Source organism: Crotalus tigris, unplaced genomic scaffold (genome assembly GCF_016545835.1).
Source record: "Crotalus tigris isolate CLP2741 ecotype Arizona unplaced genomic scaffold, ASM1654583v1 scf7180000024437.13266115, whole genome shotgun sequence".
Taxonomy (NCBI): Eukaryota; Metazoa; Chordata; class Lepidosauria; order Squamata; family Viperidae; genus Crotalus; species Crotalus tigris.
The window spans coordinates 3,237,245-3,257,456 of NW_024100606.1; the positions used below are offsets into that span (position 1 = coordinate 3,237,245).

Consider the following 20,212-nt stretch of genomic DNA (forward strand, 5'->3'; position numbering starts at 1 on the left):
ATTCTACAGTATACCTTTATTTGAAAACTGCGATATGAAAAAAGTACTGTTGATTCAAAGAGTAAGTTCACATTAAAATGTGCACAGATTTCTTCATCTGACCTAACTTTATAGAAATCATTCTTGGTGTTTTCAGCATCAAGCAAAGATTTTGATTTAGTTCACTGACTGACAAGTGCATTGATTTTGATCCATACATGGGAACAGGTGATTGCCCTGTGACAAGTTTGTACTGGGTCCCAGCAGTGATGTTTCAGCTGTGAGTGATTCTCTCAAGGGCTTCCAGAATCTAGGGAGTAGACATTTCTTTGTTTTCTGGCTTGATAATAGATCATTTTGCCCTAATTATTTACATCTGAAAATCAATCTCTATCCATTTCACAAGTCAATCTGTCATTTCTGATAAGGACTGCATTGGTACAATCACTGTGCTTCTCTAATAACATCCATTTATTCTCATGTAGCAATTTTGCTCTTATGATTTGTATTAGAATGTTCAAATTTTTGCTTCATCCTTCCACCTTCTTTCTCCCCAACTTCTCAGGTTAATGACAGGTTGAGAAGGGTTATTCCATATGGTGACAGAATTAAGAATTCATGTGGTCACTAAGAAATTGGCACAGTGTAAAGTAAACTAACTGGGATTTCTTTCTAGAGATAGAAAACCAGGTGGCTGTAATTCTGTGCAATACAGTACATAGTTCTGTGTATGACAAACAACTGAGAAATCAGTTGCTAAAACCATACCCATCTCTGCACTGCTTGAGGCATCATCTGTTGTATTTCTGGCAGACTGGCAGTCCAGAAACTTTGTCAGGTCACACACACACAGACACACAAACACACAAACAAAGACAAAGACTGAAAGTGTCTGTAAGTATGGAGGGTAGTACATAGGCCAGAAAATCTGTGACACTGACAGGGTTGTTGAACTTCAACTCCCAGTAATCCTTATCTTGGACCAGGCTGACTGGGATAATTGGGAATGGAAGTTCAGTAACACCAGAAATACTATAGATTGCAAACCTCCAGATTACCACATTGAAGAAACAATTTCAAGGCTCCACTGAACCATGATGTTCACTGCAGGACATAGTGCCCACCTCTAATTTTGAGGCTAGCCGATCTCATAGTACAGATGTGAGAAGAAAAATGAGGGGGAGGGGCAGGATAAAATATGGATGATGTATTATGTTATTTGAAGGGAAGAGGGATTTTGATGTATCTGTCTGGAGTCCCTTGTCTGTAAACACAAATGGAATCCTGATGCAAATTCCATTCAATCAAAGCAGACTGATTCAGAGAAGAATATGGCAGATGTTAGGGACCAATAATTTACATAATCTGCTTTCCTTGCTAGTATTGAAATTGTATTAAACAAATACTCTGTGACATGTAAAACAGGTGGAAAATTCCTTTCAGCTTAGTAGATATATAATAGAAAAGCCATTACTCAGTGGTCAAGGAGATAGTGGTAGGGGAATTGCACATGACTCAAAGAGATTGGAAACCAAATATTCAATGGCCCAATATTTGGCTTTTCCTTTTCTGGTCAAAGGCTTAACACACCTTTTTCTCTTTAATTTCTAGGTAAATCTTGACTGGGAATGCACAATGCCATGATTTGGGGTTGATTACTGCTGAATTTTGATGATATGAACTTGAAAAGGTCTTGGAATCTCTAAAGAAAAGAGTGAATAATTTGTCTATTCATTTCTCTCTATATTTAGATTATATACAAATTTCCCAGTTAAGGGTAAAATCAGCTTAAGTCACTGCATCTCTCTTTACAGAAATTAATTAGTATTCTTGCTCTCTTAGTATGTAACATTATAGTATACACTCTCGTTAACAGTTCACTGTTACTAATTTCTGTACTTGCAAAACATCAGTGAATTTATCATTGTCCAAGAATCAAGACTAAGAGAAAATGGTCAAGGCTGATAAAATGTTCACCCTTTGGGAGCTAAAAACTCAGTAGGTACAATATTCAGAAGACAGATTCCATTTTTTTTCCATCTGCTAATATAGTCACCAATAGCATTTCAATTTGAAATATGGTAAAACCATTCATCTTCAGCCCTTTTGGTTTGCTTTGGAATGAAATGTTAAGTGTGACAAGGCCTGTTTATTATTTGAATCACATAATAATCTTTTTAGATACGTTTTTAAGAAGAATGGTAGGAAAATATTACTGTATTTGACTTATTTATTTATTTCAACAGCAAGTGATCTAGAAATGTCCCTCGTTGCTTTTCAGAATACATAGTTTCTAATTAAGACAGGAATAGTCATTGCTTTCTGTATGAAAACTGATCACAACAACTGATCAAACTTCTAGGATAAAATCAGGATCTATGGGAAATAGATTTTGTTTTCAGTTTTCTGAAGGATTTTTATATCTCACACAATATGACAATTGATTCAGCTTTCCTAGCTAAAATCTATATTTCTAAAAATGAAGTTCCAACAATAAAAAAAATGCTTATTATTTTCTTCCTAACAAGGTTAAGGAGATCCTCTAGTGCAACCTAACACTATTTCTGTACCTGATGAGATGTAATTTGCAGTTCTGGAAATTTCATTCCATCTCAAAATGCAACCTGTATAATCATGCCACAAACATCTGTCACATTTTTCTTCTTTTCTTTTTCCCTGTATTTTAACCTTCTTGTCTGATGAAGAACTCTATTAAAAATCTGCAATTAGCTTGGAAAGTTTCAGTTGTCCTGATAAAAGAATTGCATCTATGGAATTTGTATCAGTCAACTGATTCTTTGACTCTGGAAGATACTATTTTGAAACCCATGATTGTCTGGAAAGATTTTGGTGTGTTAGGAGTCACTTTGAAAGTCTCAGGTGCCATCAGTCTAGATAATGGGCACTTTAGAATCTTCCCAGTTTTCACATCAGCTCAGAATGCAAGAATGCTTTGTCACACAATACAGCAGCATTGCACTGCATTAGATCAATGTTAAAAACCATTGACTAACCAGGACGTAAATCTGGGCCAAAGAGGTGAAAATCTGCTATGACACAGGGATACAGGGAATCCAGCCATTCAGATAAAATGCCAAAGTAGACTATGTTAATTAAACTCAAATTAAAAGAAACATAACCAGCAAAAACAGCAATTTAAAAAAAAATCCAACTCTGTAATATTGGCATGTTCTAATATTGAAACCCTGAAAGGATGGTTTCCTTGTAGTCCTCCTTGTTGCTATTAAAACTTAATGTCTCTATAGAGTTCCTCCCCTAATAAATCCAACTGATGAAGAAAAGAGCCATTTCATCATTTCCTTTGGCAAACTTTCCCAGAGAAAGCAACATGCACAACTAATTGTTGTGCTTTACATCATTTCAAGTTGTTCACTATCTCTGAGGAAAGCTTTATGCTGGGTTTTGGTGTCCTGGAAAAAGTGCACACTATCACTAGTCAAACCACCAATCTGCCTTACTTCCAGGTTGAGCTGAAGACATTTTATAGCCTGGAGCAATGTGGGCCAAGATTGTCAACTTGCTTTGTCACTAGGATGCCAGTTCTGATCTCCCTTAATGGTTCTCTCTCCCACTTGCACAGCGTAGTTCTGTCTGAAGCAGGTTGCTTCAGATTTCTGCGTAACAGAAGGAGCTGTCTCACCTCATTTCCAATCTGTTCAGGATTCAGATTTTTGTTAATGATAAAAGCAGGACCAATATTATCATAAAGATGGATCAACCTTGGATTAACCATTAAGCAAAATAAGCTCATGCTTAGGGCACCAAGGGAAGAGGAGCATTGGAATTTTTTGCCCTTAACTCTTTCACTGCCACACTTGACATAGCTGACTTTTTTATGTTTTTAATTTACATTGCTTAAAAAATTCTTTGGTATGGTGAATGGCTAAAATTTTAAAGTTTTCTTTGAAGGTCTTCATCAGACATCACATTTGTTTGTATCTCATGATATTGGACTATGCTTGGAGCATCACTTGGCTTTAATCTGGCCCTGAGCTGGATGAACCTACCTGTTTCAGAGTGGGCCATGAAAGTAGTTGAGGGTGCATGTGTGTCTTTGGGGGGGAGGTTGCGGGGAAGGCAATGGGAATCAAGAAAGACAAGAACTGATAAGGAATTTTGACTCTAATGTAGAGGACAAATGTTTGGTCTTGGCTTCTAGCAACAACACGTTTGGGTCAGCAGTGATGAAGAACTATAAGAAGTTGTAAAAAGACTGGATTTGCTCACAGTCCCCTAAGGACATTCAGATAATCAGTATGATTTCTGGCTTATGTCTACACATTTATGCATACAATTACCATCATATGATTGCATGTGCATATGTGGCCATGAATTGAGGCTTCACGTCCCTTCCAATGTTCTGACACAATGAAAGTCTTGACAAAAACCAACCTCTGGTGCAAGAAGGAAAGATTAAATTATCGAACAACTAAAATTTGAGTCTTCTTCTTTGGCTCATTAATTTCCCAGGAACTATTAGCTGTCAGCAACCAGTGGACCTTACATTCAAATTACTAAGTCTGAATTGTTAATTTCTCATAATCCATCAGCCAGCTGACATTACTAGCTAATATTAGCAGTGTCGGTTTCCCCCACATAATAAAAGAAGAAGAAATAACTTCTGAACCTGAACCTAAAACAGTGGAGCGGGGGGAATCGCTGGGGAGGTGAGCACTCCAAACAAGACTGAGCAGAGGACGAAGGCTTAGCATGAGTATTGTGGACAGTTTCAGGTGGACGTGCAACCGCAGGAACTATTTTCAACAATCATAATACAAATAAATTAGACACAATCTAATCTGGCTTTTCCTTTTAACAGCTGTGTTTAAATTAAAACAACTGTGGAGAACTCAGAAGGAAATGCAAAGTGTCATAGCTGTTGAACTAAACACCGCTCTCAAAAGAGCCACCAAGACCAAAATATCTTCCCTTGTCAAGATTACATGGTGAGTAACAGTTATACAATATATTGCCCTACAAAGAAAAATATATAGTGGGAAATGGTTTTATTTTTAGAAAACAGTGCATTTCAACCTTTTTTTTTTTTACTAATCAAAAACAATGGACAAATATATTCAGATTGTCTAGTGAAATTGGTACCATCTGTTATGTTTGCAGGGTCGAGGCATTAAGCAGACACACATTGTGTGAACAAGCTTCCTTTATTGATCTCTTCTCTCAATCAGCAAAAAGCAAAACGGCTCACAGGTCTTTTATAGTGTCAAAAACTCAGAGAGTGTCAGCCAATAGAAATCTGGCTGTTTTTGTGCCTTGCACATGTGCGCAAGGCTGGTGACAGCCAGTCTGGTCCCGGGCAGATTTTGGTCTGCCCGGGACCATTTGCAACATTTCTGAGCCTGCTGAATGCTTCAGCAGGCTCAGGACACAACACCTCTCCCCCCTAGATAAAACAATATACCTTATGATATAACAGCACAGGTACATGTGTTCAAGGGACTGGGGTTAGTGGAAATCACAATTGCCTGCACATAGGCAGAGCACTCTTACATTAATAATTCTTATAAAAGAAAATACAACAAATAATAAGTTGAAGATAACACTCCTTCACTGAGTGTTTGTTCTGCATCTTGTTTAAGGACTAGTAAGGTTCCCTTAGAATTGACAGAAACCTCACGTAGTCCTCAAGATGTTTAGGTAGGCCCTTGGCCCGCTGTGACCTTCTAATGGCCGGTGAATGTGCCTGACCTGCCAGCTCTCCTGCCAGGCTAGGCAGACCAGGATTTTGATGCCCCAAGAACCCAGGTGACCCACCCAGCTGCTGACTGGCTGGATCCTCTGAATCCAAACGAGGGTTCTTTGGGGGGGTGGGATTCCCCAAGTCCAGTGGAGGGGTGGAATTCCCCAAATCCACAATGGACTCCTCTTGGGAGCACTGTCTCTTGAGCCCAAGACCAGCAGATGGAGTGGTCTGAGTGGCGGAAGTGCCCCAGTACCCCATAGCCTCCATGTATGGGCCGGAGGTGCCAGAGTCAGGAGCCGCCTCCATGGCAAACCCTTTTTGGAGATTCCCTGTTTGAAGCACTTGCGAAAGCCTGATATGACCCCCGTTCTGGAGCAATAACTGAATCCTGTGAATGTCCCCGTTCTGCCACGGGAACATGTGCGGTAGCGTGTGAAAACCTGCTGGAGCTGGGAGACTGTGGTCCAGAATGAAGATTATGGTCCTCCCCACCCCCGAGAGCAGAGCCAGGAGCAGAATTATTGCTGTGAAGCCTCCAGCGCAGTTGGTCAATGTGTCTTCGGATGACACGTCCATCGTCCAAGGCCAGTTTGTATGACAGTGGCCCAGAAACCTTGCATACTGTTGTGTCCCATTACAGAAACCTTGCATACTGTTGTGTCCTGTTACACAGAAATGTTACAAATGGTCCTGGGCAGACCAAAAGCTGCCCGGGACCAGATTGGTCAGAGCCAGCCTTGTGCACATGTGCAAGGCACGAAAACAGCCAGTACCTATTGGTTAACACTGTCTGGGTCCAGGGCCCTATAAAAGGCCTGTGTGCCTTTTATCACTTGCTTGGTTGTAGGAGAAGAGTAATAAAGAGCTTGTTTGTTCACCATGTGTCTTCGTCAATTGCCAACGAACAGAATACACAAAAGTGGCGACGAAGGTGGGATCCCTGCAAGCAAGAAAAACAAATAGGACTCACTGAGTAAGTCCTGAGGACCGGGAAGACGGCATCCTGCATTCGCAACTCAGCCTGCCGGTACAGCATTGCTGGAGGTGAGCTTGGCAAAAGGACCCTTTCCCCCAAATACTAGCTTGCAGAGGAGGCAATTAGTGAAGGCTGTAAAAGTTTACGATGTCGAAAATTGGCCGCTTGACTGCCTTTGATGTCTCCCACAATGGAATTCATACGTAGCAAGGGTGGAGAACTACTTTAGACTAAATCAAATCAGGGAAGACAGCCTGAAGGCAGCAACTCTTCTGTGTGCCTGTGGACAGGAAGCTTTTGACATCGTGGAAAATCTGGTGGCCCTGCACTTCTGGAGTCAGTAATGTACGCTGACTTGAAGAAGATGTTGAAAGAACATTTCCAGCTAAATTGTCATTGTTTGGAGGCATGTGTTTGAGCAGAGAGACCAGAGGCCGGGTGAATCTGTTGTGGACTTTATTGTTGCCCTTAGACAAGCGGCCAGGCCTTGTGAGTTCAAGGACCTGGAAGAGAGGCTGAGAGATCACTTTGTATGTGTCCTACGAAGTAGAGAACTGCAACAGAAGATCTTTGCGAAAGAAGAGGTATTGTTTCAAGAAGCTTTAAGAGAATTGCAGCTGAGGAAGCAGCAGGCGGCGCTGTGAAGGCTTTGTGGCTCGCCAGGAACCCTCCAGCCACCATGACTGTCCATCAAGAGGACGCTCGAGAAGATTCAGAAGTGGATCCTGAAGAGGAGGTGGACAGGCTTCACAGCCAGCAGAAAGAAGGCCAAAGGGGCATCCAGACAACACCCCAGCATCTCTTCAGTGCCTCGGGTACGGAGGATGCCACAAGCGAGCTGACTGCAGATTCCGCTCCGCCATTTGCCGGGCATGTGGCAGGCAAGGCCACATTGCCTCCGTCTGTTTGGGTTGCCAGAAGGTCCAACCTCAGGAAGAATTGCTTCAGAAAGGTACCAGGGTCCCCAGCCAACACAGGGTGGGTTTCTGCGCATCGCACAGGAGTATTCTGAGGACAGGGACACACAAGCCCCTTAAGAAAAAACTTCGCATTGACATGAAGTTGCAAGGGGTTCCCTTATTGCTGGAGTTGGACACAGGGTCCATTCTGTCAATCATTTCACTTGACACCTTCAAAAGGATTTGCAGCAGTAGTGGTCTTCCAGTTAAACTCAGGCCATCAAATTTAATACTCACTGATTTTCAGAATTCCAAAGTCAGTGTGAAGGGGGAGGCCACGCTCAAAGTACAGCGTAAGGATTTTGAGGGTTTCCTGGATGTGGTGGTAGTTGGGGGTGAACGCACGAGTCTTATTGGACTCGATTGGTTCGAGGCTCTTGGAATCCAAGTGACTGGGCTTCATAACTTGCAAATGTTAGGCCTTGCAGAAGTCTGCAAGGAGTTTGCTGATGTGTTTAGTTTAGAGCTAGGATCCTACAAGGGGCCCCCCATTGCATTACGTTTAGACCCAACTATCACAACCATCAGGGTCAAGCCTAGAAGGGTGCCTTTTACCCTCAAAAGCAAGATAGATGCAGAGCTGGACAAATTGCTCCAGCAAGGCATCTTAGAACCTGTGGACTCTAGTCCATGGGAAACCCCCATAATAATGCCTTTAAAGCAGTGGTGGCGAACCTATGGCACAGTTGCCAGAGTCGGCACTCAGAGCCCGCTCTGTGAGCACACGCACCATCGCTCCAGTCCTAGGCCTTCAGCTGGGTTTTATAAAACTTTTTTGGTTTAGGCCTCTGCCACTGTGTGCAAAAAAAAAAAAAGGTTCAATCAGTCAATTTCAACTTCTCGCGGGGGAAAAAAGGTCTTGCAAAGTTGGAATTGATTGAACTTTTTAGTCCCACCCAGTCTGCCATTACCACTGCAGACCACGCCCACCCAATGGGTCACACCCACCCAATGGGCCACACCCACCCAGCACTCAACGATGCATAAATGGGTTTTGGGTAACAGTTTGGGCACTCAGTCTCTAAAAGGTTCGCCATCACTGCCTTTAAAGGCTAATGGAGAAGTCCGCATATGCGCAGACTATAAGTGCACATTGAATAAAGCGTTGCAGCAGCACACATATCCAGTGCCTGTTGTAAGCCACGTTCTGGCCTCCCTCAAGGGTGGGGCGTGTTTTTGCAAAACTTGATTTGGCTCAGGCCTATCAACAGCTACCTGTTGATGAGGCAACTGCAGAGGCCCAGATGATTGTAACACATAGGGGGGCCTTTAAGGTTAAAAGACTGCAATTTGGAGTAGCCCCTGGCATATTCCAAAGTGTCATGGAGCGCACACTTCGGGATATTCCTGGGCTATGTCCCTACTTCAATGACGTCCTCATTGCTGGGGAATCATCTCACAATTTAGCAGAAAGGTTAAGGGCTGTCTTGCTTCGTTTCCACATAACAGGCCTTAAATTGAAGCAAGACAAATGCAAAATAGGAGTAACTTCCACTGACTTCTTAGGCTTCAGGATTGATGCCCAAGGCATCCACCCTGCTGAATCCAAGCTTCAAGCAATTCAGCAGGCCCCAAGTCCCAAATCCAAGAGTGAGCTGCAAGCTTTCTTGGGCCTCTTAAATTTCTATCACACATTCCTCTCACACAAAGCTGCAGTGGCAGAGCTGTTACACTGGGTCTTAGACAAGCAGGCTCCATGGCAGTGGATGAAAGTCCATGAAAGGAGTTTCAATGAGGTTAAGGCCTTGCTCTCTTCAAATGCTGTATTGGCGCATTTCAATGAGCAACTGCCTGTATGCATCGCATGCGATGCATCTCCTTATGGGGTGGGAGCAGTACTTAGTCACCTGAAGGCTGTTGGGACACAAGTCCCTGTAGCATATTATTCAAGGACTCTGTCATCTGCAGAGCAGAATTACCTCAGATTGACAGAGAAGCCTTGGCCATAGTGGCTGGCATAAAGAAATTCCATGATTTCTTATATGGCCGCCATTTCACAGTCTATACAGACCATAAGCCTCTGCTGGGTTTGTTTACAACTAACAAACAGACATCACACATCATTTCTCCACGTATGCTGAGATGGTAAATTTTCCTGTCAGCATATGATTATATACTCATTCACAAACCTGGAAAAGAGATGGGCCACGGAGATGGCCTCAGCAGATTACCTCTCAAACAAATAGAGGCAAATCATGCTCCTGCTATTAACATTCTCTCTGCTGAATCTCCCCTCAATGAGAGGGACGTGGCTGCAGAATCACACACTCACACGCATTTTGACATGGGTGTTGTCAGGATGGCCTGACACGTGTCCAGATACAGAGTTTCAAAGCTTCTGGCAAAGGAAGCACGAACTTTCTTTGGGAAGGGGTGTTGTGTTCTGAGCCTGCTGGAGTGGTGAGCAGGCTCAGAAATGTTGCAAACGGTCCCGGGCAGACCAAAAGCTGCCTGGGACCAGACTGGTTGGTGCCAGCCTTGTGCGCATGCACAAGGCGTGAAAACAGCCAGTTCCTATTGGTTAACACTGTCTGGGTTCAGGGTCCTATAAAAGGCCTGTGTGCCTTTTATCGCTTGCTTGGTTGTAGGAGAAGAGTAATAAAGAGCTTGTTTGTTCACCATGTGTCTTCGTCAATTGCCAACGAACGGAATACACAAAACATACCACTATTGTGACCCAGAGATGTCCAGGCCCATAGTTCCTTGCCCAGACCAGATCGCCCACCTGAAGTCTCCTAAGTGCCCGTGGCTGTGACACCTGTGAAGCCACCCGGTCTGGGTGCAACCTGTCCAGTTTGGTGATGAGGCAGTGATCCCAGCGGAGTTCTGCTGGGCTCTTCCCTGTGGCTGTGCAAGGTGTGGTGCAGTGTGCAAGAAGGAAATCTGCTAACCTGTGATGCCAGCTGCCATAAATGAGTTTCTTGAGAGCATCTTTGGTAGTGCACTCCATCCTCTCTGCCTGGCTGTTGGAAGATGGGTGGAATGGAGCAGAAGTCGCATGCTGGATCACGTTGGCCTGAAGAAAAGCCTGGAACTCAAAAGAGGTAAATTGGGGGCCATTATCTGAAACCAGGACATCTGGAAGTCCATGTGAGGTGAAGATCCCTCTCAACACCTGGATGGTCTTGGCAGTAGTAGTGGAGGAAACAGGAACGACCTCTAGCCAGTTGGAATGGCTGTCAACGAGGAGAAGGAAGAATTGCCCTGAAAGGGCCCAGCGTAATCTATATGTACCCTTGACCAAGGGGCTTGTGTTTCTTCCCATCTATGTACTGGGGCCTGAGGCATTTCAGGCCTTGACTGTTGGCACACTTGGCACCCATGCACCTGGGCCTCGATGGCTTTATCAAGCCCAGGCCACCAGAGATGGCTGCGCATAAGCGCTTTCATCCGTACTATCCCTGGATGTCCCTCATGCAGAGAGAGCAAGATTCTAAACCTCAATGAGGCTGGGATGACTACCCTACTACCCCATAACAGGCACCCTCTGAAAGTGGAAGCTTTGCCAGAAGCTTTGAAACTCAGTATTTGGACACGTGTCAGGCATCCTGATAATACCCATGTCAGCACGTGTTTAAGTGTGTGATCAGTGGCAGTCTCTACAGCCATGTCCCTAGCATTGAGGGGAGATCCAGGCAACTCCTGAATGGAGAGAATGTTAGTAGCAGGAGCAGGAGCAGGAGCAGGAGCTGCCTCTATCTGTTTTAGAGGTAATCTGCTGAGACCATCTGCATGGCCCATTTCTTTCCCAGGTTTGTGAATGAAAGTGTAGTCATATGCTGACAAGAAGATAGACCATCTCAGCATACGTGGGGAAATAATGTGTGGTGTTTGTTTGTTTGTAGTAAACAAACTCAACAAAGGCTTATGGTCTGTGTAAACCATGAAATGGCGGCCATATAAGAAATCATGAAATATCTTTATGCCAGCCACTATGGCCGGCATTACACTCTGCAGATGACAGAGTCCTTGAATAGTAGGCCACAGTGACTTGGTCCTACAGCATTCAGGTGACTATGTAGTGCTCCCACCCCCTAAGGGGATGCATCACATGCGATGCATACAGGCAATTGCTCATTAAAATGTGCTAATACAGCATTTGAAGAGAACAAGGCCTTAACCTCATTGAAACTCCTGTCATGGACCTTAGTCCACTGCCATGGAGCGTGTTTATCTAAGAGCCGGTGTAACAGCTCTGCCACTGCAGCCTTGTGGGGAAGAAATGCGTGATAGAAATTTAAGAGTCCCAAGAAAGCTTGCTGCTCGCTTTTAGACTTGGGACTTGGGGCCTGCTGAATTGCTTGAAGCTTGGATTCATCAGGATGGATGCTTGAGCATCAATTCTGAATCCTAAGAATTCAGTGGATGTAACTCCAATTTTACACTTGTCTTGCTTCAGTTTCAGACCTGCTTGATGGAAACGAAGCAAGACAGCCCTTAGTCTCTCAGCTAAGTTTAGAGGGGACTTCCCAGCAATGAGGATGTCATCAAAGTAGGGACAGACCCCAGGAATACCATGGAGCGTGCGCTCCATTACACTTTGGAAAATGCCAGGGCTACATTAACCCCAAACTGTAGTCTTTTGACTTTAAAGGCTCCTCTGTGAATTACAATCGTTTGAGCCTCAGATGTTGTCTCATCAACAGGTAACTGTTGGTAGGCCTGTGCCAAATCAAACTTCGCAAAGATCTGCCTCCCCCCTTGAGGGAGGCCAGAATGTGGCTTACCACAGGCACTGGATATGCATGCTGTTGCAGCGCTTTGTTCAATGTACACTTATAGTCTGCGCAAATTGGGACTTCACCATTAGCCTTTAAAGGCGTTACAGTGGGGGTTTTCCATGGACTTGAGTTCACAGTTTCTAGGATGCCCTGCTGAAGCAACTTCTCCAGCTCCCCATCAATTTTGCTTTTGAGAGCAAGAGGCACCCTTCTAGGCTTAATCCTAGGCTTAGCTGGGTCTAAGCGTAAGGAAATGGGAGGCCCCTTGTAGGAGCCAAGCTCTCGGCTAAACACATCAGTAAACTCCTTGCAGACTTCTGCAAGGCTTGGCATTTGCAGGCTGTGCAGCCCAGTCACTTGGATTCCAAAGGCCTCGAACCATTCGAGTCCAATGAGACTCGTGCGATCACCCCCAACTACCACCACATCTAGTAGACCTTCACACTGACTCTAGAATTCTGAAAGTCAGTGAGAATTAAGTTTGATGGCCTGAGTTTCACTTGAAGACTACTACTGCTGCAAATCCTTTTGAAGGTGTCATGTGAAATGATCGATAGAGCGGACCCTGTATCCAACTCCATCAATAAGGGAACCCCTTGCAACGTCACGTCAATGCGAAGCTTTTTCTTAAGGGGCTTGTGTTTGTCCTGTCTTCAGAATAATCCTGCACATTGTGCAGGAACCCATCCTGTGTTGGCTGGAGACCCTGGTACCTTTCTGAAGCAATTCTTCCCGAGATTGGACCTTCTTGTGACCCAAACAGATGGAGGCAATGTGGCTTTGCCTACCACATGCCCGGCAAATGGCAGAGCGGAATCTGCAGTCAGCTCGCTTGTGGCCTCCTCCACACCTGAAGTACTGAGGAGATGCTGAGGCCTTGTCTGGACGCTCCTTCAACCTTTTCTCTGCTGGCTGGTGTAGCCTGTCCACCTCCTCATCAGGATCCAGTTCTGGATCTTCTCAAGTGACCTCTTGATGGACAGTCATAGTGGCTGGAGGGTTTCTGGCAAGCCGCAAAGCTTTCACAGTGCCTCCCACTGCTTCTTCAGCTGCAATTCTCTCAAGGCATCTTGGAATGAGACTTCTTCCTTGGTGAAGATCTTTTACAGCTGGCAGCTTCTTAGGCCACAAATGAAATGATCCCGCAGCCTTTCTTCCAGATCCTTGAATTCACAAGGCCTGGCCGCTTGTCTGAAGGTAGCAATAAAGTCCGCGGCAGACTGACCCGGCCTCTAGTCCCTCTGCTCGAACGCGTGCCTCCAAGCGATTACAGAACTGGCTGGAAATGTTCTTTAAGCATTTTCTTCAAGTCAGCATACATTACTGACTCCAAAAGTGCTGAGGCCACCAGATTCTCTGCTATGTCGAACGTTTCTTGCCCACAGACACACAGCAGGGTTGCCGCTTTAAGGCTGTCTTCCCTTATCTGATTGACCCTAAAGTAATTTTCCATCTGTGCCACGTATGAGTTCCAGTGCTCCGAGTGGGACACATCAAAATCAGATAACCAGCCAATCTTAGACATCTTAAGCCTTACAGTCTCATTAATGCTTTCGCTGCAAGCCTTGTCTTGGGGGAAGGGGTCCATTTGCTGAGCTCACCTCCAGTGATGCTGTACTGGCAGGCTGAGTTGCTATGCTGGACACCGACTTCCCAAGCTTCCGGACCTTCTAAGTCCTAAATTCTGTTGTAAATCTTCCTCTTGCCTGCAGTGATCCCACCTTCATTGCCAGTGTTATGTTTGCAGGGTCGGGCATTAAGTGGAGACACATTGTGTGAACAAGCTTCCTTTATTGATCTCATCTCACAACCAGCAAAAAGCAAAACGGCTCGCAGGCCTTTTATAGTGTCAAAAACCCAGACAGTGTCAGCCAAGAGAAATCTGGCTGTTTTTGCGTCTTGCACATGTGCGCAAGGCTGGCAACAGCCAATCTGGTCCCGGGAAGCTTTTGGTCTGCCCGGGACCATTTGTAACATTTCTGAGCCTGCTGAATGCTTCAGCAGGCTCAGGACACAACACCATCCATTTGTGATGAAAATACATGTTTTTATTATTTCTCTGTTGCTCTTGTTTGCACTGAGCTTCTAGAATAAATTTAAAATAAATACAACATTTCTGTATAAAGCTTCTTGCAAAGACATAGAGGATTTTTTTAATTGAAAGATTCCCCTATACATTTTATCACAAAGAATCCAGTGTAAATATTCTTATGCGTAAGAACACAAGCTATTATTTAACATAGCTAAACTTGTAAATTAAATATTTATTTAGCAAGAAGTATATTTTTAAAAATGATAATTCAACTTCCAGTGATTTTTAACTAAAACATTGCAAGCTGATTAAAAGATAGAAGAAGCCTCTAGTTTAAATATTACAAAGTGTCAAATTCATAGTGTGACCTTTTCAACTTTCTATCCCACAATATTTGACTTGAACTCCCATAATTCTTGACCAGACTAGGAATAGGAGTTGAGATTCAAACTTGTTGGGAAGAGTGAAAAGATGGTTTAGGCAAACCATACATCTCTCTCTCTATCTCTCTCTCTCTCTCTCTCTCTCTCTCTCTCTCTCTCTCTCTCTCTCTCTCTCTCTCTCTCTCTCACACACACACACACACACACAGAGAGAGAGAGAGAGAGAGAGAGAGATCATCTGTACTATAGAGGTAATATATTGACAGAAGAATTGATAAAAGAATAAAAGATGAGCTAAACATTGAAATTATTTAAATTGTCTACCCCAAAGTGTTCTCACTTGATCAGCTGCTTCACTGTGTCAGAAATTTCATACATGGTTTGCAAATTCCTGATATATCCATTCACACTTGGCCAATAAAGAATTCTATTCTGTTCTGTTCTGTTCTGTTTTATTCTATCCTATTCTCCAAATGAATACATACCATATGCTGTATACGTGTAGAGAATTTTAGGTTCCAAAATGCATCGCAAAAATTGGGTTTGGCTTATCCACAAGTATGTATAGTAATAGTTTTTAAAAGTATACTATTTCATATGTTGTTGCTTTAATCATTCAGTCATGTCTGACTCTTGCAATTTATAGGCAAGTATTCTCTATGCCAGACATGTCAAACACAAGGCCCGGGGGCCGGATGCGGCCCGCGAAGTGGTTTCATGTGGCCTGCGAAGCCATTCTGGAAACAGTGAGGGAACGGCCCCCACTGCCTTGGCCCTGGCCCAGGCCGGCCGGGAGCCAATGTACAATTTTGTGGTGGCCATCTATGCTGAAACACATTCAATCTTTGCTCCACAAGGTCGTCTAGAAACAGCGAGGAACCAGCCCCTGCTGTGTCGACCCCGCCCCCTGGGTGCATGCTGGGGAGATGTCACCCTTTGTGAGGAATGAAGAAATGGGCCATGCCTTGGCACTTGCCCCAGTCCCACCCCCTTCTGCCGGAGACCCTCAGATCTGTCCCACTCCTGCCCAGGCTCCCACAGGCACCCTTGACACAAATGGTGTAGAGCTGGCCATGCCACCCAGTAGGACACACCCACTCCATCCACACCCACTCAGTAGGCCATATCCACCCTGGCCACACCCACTCGCCCCCCACCAAGGGCAACCGCAATGCTGATGCAGCCCTCAATGAAATTGAGTTTGACACCCTATGCTATCCTGTCAAGTACAACTTCTTTCAGTTGTTGGATATTCATCTTTGTATCAGTTTTGATATTATCAATCCAGATGTTCTTTGCTTGCCCCTTCTTCTTGTTCCACTAACCGTTCCTAGCATCATTGACTTCTCCAATGAATTTGCATGCATGACATGGTCAAAATAAATCAGACATAGTCTTTGATTTTGGCTTCTAATGATGTTTCTGGTTTTATATGATTCAGCACACCTCTCTGTTAGTTACTCTGCTTTCCATGATAACACTACTTATATATACTCATGGATTATAAACCCATCCACAGATAAGCTATCAATTTTTTAATAAAAATACTATAAAAATGCATCATTCATGGATAAGCAATTACTGTAAGTGAAAATAAAACATATGAAAATTTCAAGGGCCAGTTTATGTGTGGGTAGTGCATTTTCATGGTATTTTATTTAAAATTTGAGGGTCAACTTATCTACAGATGGACCTATCCAGGAAAATATACTGCACAACAATTTAGGAGGAAAAGATATATACCTTCTCCAAATAAAATGAAGCTGCTGGAAATGTGTGGGAAAATGGGCAGCTGGATTTTGGGACAATCTCAGAGGTCAGGAGGAGGTTGGGAGAAAATCAACCTTTCTCTGCTTGCATTTAACCATGGCACCAACATTTCCTAGTTGCAGCTTCTTGTAAGATTGTTTTCACCTCCTGTACAGTACATAAATGAGATAAGTGTGAGTTATTTTTGGTTCTACTGATGTTAAATTGGTCATTAATGTTTCCTTTTGATAATCCCAGGTTGTGAAAGATTTGTTAGGCTTTGTCATTTACTCCATGTTAAAGCCTAACACATCTTTGTGTTCCCTCCATTATCTTGGAGGGAAGAAGGTGACTGCACTGACGGATAATGGAGGCAACAGAGGCTGGATAAAGATCAGTCATAGAACAATCAATTTCCTGCTGGATGGAGACACTCCCTTTCAACAGTGGGGAAAAGCCCAGAGTCACAACCTTTAAAATAAAGCCACCATGTTATTGTAAAATCTGCCTGGACCACCCCTAAGCTTTTGGCATTAAGAAAAATATATTCAGTGGATTTTGTAGGATTCTGTTTTTTAAGTTAATTTCAGATTTGTTTAAAGTAGTCCCTGCTTCTTTGCTTTCAAATGAGGCCAATAGCCAGCCAAAATCTTGAGGGGGGGAGGCATCCTCAAAATTAGGGAACAGTTTGAAACTACTGCCTGACTTAGTCCTAGTTCTTATAGACCAGGGCTTTTCAACCTTTTCACCCATTATACCACTTTTAGGATATGGCAGTATCCGAGTACCACCAGTCGCCTAGCAAGGTGTCAAAAACTTGATGACACCCCAAAAAAGGAAAAAAGTGATAAAGTACAGGTAGTCCTCGACTTACAACAGTTTGCTTAATGACTGTTCGAAGTTACAATGGCATTGAAAAAGTTTTCATTGTGAGCATTTTTGTTGAGGATTGGCAGCAGGGGTGGGGTGGGGGGTGTTTGGTTTTTATTCCCCCTGTCTGCTGAGTGGTTGCAGCAGGTTTTGGTCACTTCACATGACCATGGGACACTGTGACCATCATAAATATGAATCAGTTGCCAAGCATCTGAATGTAAATCACAAGACCCTGGAGATGCTGCAACATTCCAGCTGATTGGCGCTTCTTTTGCGCTCAGCAGAAGTGCCAGAATCAGCGCCGAGCTCCAGCTGGAGCCTGCCGCTGATCCTGGTGCTTCCACTGAGCTCTGACAGTCCTGAAGAAGCGCTGATCCTGGCACTTCTGCTGAGCCCTGATAGCCCTGTAGTTCCAGCCATCTCTCGCTCAGGCTTATGCGGTGCCCCTCCCCCACTACCACTTTTCTAGGATGATCGTGTACCACCTGCCAGATGCCAATGTACCACAGGTGGTACCTGTACCACTGGTTGAAAAGCCCTGTTATAGACTGCTAAAAATAATAAAAGAGTTTGCTTTAGTAATTCGTAAAGAATATAATTTCATCACATTGTAATAATGTCAGAAGTCCATTAGGTCTGGAAGGTATTTAATTATACCATATCTAATATATGTATGTCAAAATAATAAAAAGTCAGCAGAACTTGCATTCTGTAAAATAGTTTTTCCTAATTTCAATTGTTTTTATATATAAAAATTCAATTATATATTCTCATTCAAAAATGGCTAAGGCGCTTCAAGAAATTAAACAGATAAATTCCAGGGAATATTCCATATTCTGTAAGCAGTCACAAACTGAACCATCTGATGGTCTTCATTCAGTAACAAATTTTTCCAAATGGAGCTTCAATGTATGTTTTCTACCTTTTTACTGAGTAATTGCATTTTATATAATCCTTTATATTTCACATAAAGGGTTACAAATTTATTTATTCCATGCTGGAGTAAATAAATCCTTGCAACTTGTTCCCATAAAAATATTCAATATCTTAATTAGGTGTCAACTAATTAGGGTCTAATCATTGCAACTGTAATAGCAAATGCTTGCCATCTTGAGCTGTCTTTAATAATAACCTATTGCTGGTTCAGAAATATTCTAGTATTCTCTTTGATTCTATTCATTCTGCTTATCTGTTGTCATCTTCAGTTTTCTCAACCTTGTCAGACATAATTATGTTCTGTGCTTGCATCATATGCCCAAGTATATGAGTTTCTCCTTGTTGATGATTGCTTCAAGAGAGCAGCCAACCTTTATTTAATCCAAGATTGAATTATTGGGGATTTTTTGTTTTTGCAACCCATGGTAACCATCTCCTAAAATTCAAAGATCCATTGCTCTGTGTTCAACTTACACAATTTACTTCACGGGTGTCAAACTCGCCACGTTACATGACGTGTCACAACATATCATGACTCTTTTTGCATTGCCGGCAATGGGGTGGGTGCGGCTTTGGGCTGCATTAACAGAGGGATAGAATCAAGATCTTGTGAAGTATTAATACCACTTTACAATGCCTTGGTAAGGCCATACTTGGAATACTGCATCCAGTTTTGGTCACCACGATGTAAAAAAGATGCTGAGACTCTAGAAAGAGTACAGAGAAGAGCAACAAAGATGATTAGAGGACTGGAGGCTAAAACATATAAGGAATGGTTGCTGGAATTAGGTATGTCTAGTTTAACAAAGAGAAGGACAAGGGGTACATGATAGCAGTGTTCCAATATCTCAGGGGTTGCCACAAAGAAGAGGGAGTTAAGCTATTCTCCAGGGCACCTGAAGGCAGAAGAAGAAGCAACAGATGGAAACTGATCAAGGAGAGAAGCAACTTAGAACTAAGGAGAAACTTCCTGACAGTTAGAACAATTAACCAATGGAATAACCTGCCTCCAGAAGCGATGAATGCTCCAACACTGGAAGTTTTTAAGAAGAGACTGGACAGCCATTTGTCTGAAATTCCAGCTGTTACCTAAATTCTGTCATTCTTATAATATAGTCTCTGTCAGGTTAAGCAGACGTAGGAACAATATGTAACCTTGTTTCACTCCCTTCCTATTCTGAATCTGTATGTTTTTCCAAATTCATTTCTTACAGTACTTTCTATTTATTGTAAAGATTCTCTAGAAGCAGCTAGGACATCCTTAATATGTTCCACATACTGGCATAATCCACACACTGAAAGGCTTTGTTGTAGTCAGTGAAGCAAAAGTAAACTCTCTGCTTATATTTCTTGTATTCTCCATTATCTGCCTTACATTACCTACTTGATGTTGTGTCTATATATCTGGAATCTCTCTAAAGAAATTTCTTAAGAGATTTCTTTGCAAGGCTGTATTGTAAGCAACACATTGCTTATACATAGAGTTAATGAAATAGTTTGATAATTTTCAGTCTCTAAGCAGCATAATCTTTTTCTGTATTTGTTGACATTACGCAGATTAACTGCCTCTTCTCCCACAGCATTCAACTATTCATCTGTATCTAGTGTTTTCCTACATGATAGCTGGTTTATTGCTAGCCATACATCACTTTCACATTCAGATTATGAAATCCACTTAGATCTTTACTTTTTTGAAATTTTTGCAATATTTTTGAATGTTGGTTTTTATAACACCTCTTACAGTATGTCTTCCTGTAACTCCCCAGGTTGTCTTTTAACCTGTGTAATGTGCTAATTTTTTTTGAGCACTGATCTTGTATTCTTACTGTATATTCTCAAAGTTATAACTTACAGACACACTTCTTTCTAAAATTGTTTAAGT

General features: G+C 42.9%; 1 long non-coding RNA gene across 1 annotated transcript; it reads left to right on the forward strand.

The window, feature by feature from the left end:
* The first annotated feature begins 899 nt into the window (after window positions 1-899).
* Window positions 900-5,258, forward strand: LOC120302676. Its single transcript, XR_005555189.1, has 3 exons — window positions 900-1,693; window positions 4,820-4,946; window positions 5,119-5,258. It is a non-coding gene; the product is annotated as an uncharacterized LOC120302676 (long non-coding RNA).
* The last annotated feature ends 14,954 nt before the right edge of the window (window positions 5,259-20,212 follow it).